Source organism: Aplidium turbinatum, chromosome 15, assembly GCF_918807975.1.
Source record: "Aplidium turbinatum chromosome 15, kaAplTurb1.1, whole genome shotgun sequence".
Lineage (NCBI taxonomy): Eukaryota > Metazoa > Chordata > Ascidiacea > Aplousobranchia > Polyclinidae > Aplidium > Aplidium turbinatum.
In genome coordinates this window covers 8,412,351-8,413,167 of record NC_137486.1, presented here as the reverse complement: position 1 = coordinate 8,413,167, position 817 = coordinate 8,412,351, and the positions used below count along the sequence as shown (strand labels likewise).

Genomic DNA, 817 nt, shown 5'->3' with positions numbered 1-817 from the left:
CGGCCCGCGGAAGGTATCAGCGTACAAGTATAACTAAAAATACTTTTCTTGAGGAGTTAAAGAACACGAAGGCAAAAAATTCTTTCCGGGAAGCATATTTTCGCTTTGCATACGATTCCACCGACCGACCAATCAGATTATAGTTCTAGGTGGGGGTTGCTTAAGCTATTCCAATGCGACGTCCAGCCACACTGTCCCAGTGGTTGATTAAAACGTCTGTTTTCGAATTTCGAGCATAGGGTTGCTTATTTTGAGTTTGCAAATGTCATGTAAACACTAGTGTGCGTTTCACCGTTATTGTGTTTCACGACCAGTGTTCTCTTTATGCAAGTTTTTGTTGGCAAAATAGGTCTGTGTGCCAACTCAATTTATAATAAATTGGCAAAATATTATATACAAATTTAAAGACTTTTTCTGATTGTATTATGAAAATATTTAGCTTAGTACTGTAAAATGTTTTTTTCTTTTTTTAAAGAAATATGGAACGCTTCACGATTTTGCGTGTCATCCTTGCGCAATGCGCAGGGGCCATGCTAATCTTCTCTGTATCGTTCTAATTTTAGTATATCTACTGCCGAAGCAAGTTCTGCAAAATGTTTTTAATCAACAAATTCTTGCCACGCTGATAAGCATCGCAAGTGACAGTTGTCTATAAAAAAAGAAAGACGGTTTTACAGACTCTTACAAAAAGGATAAAAAACCAACTCATTGCTTTTTTAAAGGGAAGGCTGTTCATGAATTACGATAGAATTACGATTTTTGGGTGATTTCCACAAGCATTTTTTTCATGGTGCCTGGTTTCTTTTTGCTGTTATTG

At 36.7% G+C, this 817-nt stretch overlaps 1 non-coding gene across 1 annotated transcript; it reads right to left on the bottom strand.

Annotated features, from left to right (window-relative positions):
• Positions 1–473: 473 nt before the first annotated feature.
• On the bottom strand, positions 474–583 carry LOC145784927 (U6 spliceosomal RNA). Its single transcript, XR_014291091.1, has one exon. It is a non-coding gene; the product is annotated as a U6 spliceosomal RNA (small nuclear RNA).
• Positions 584–817: the final 234 nt, after the last annotated feature.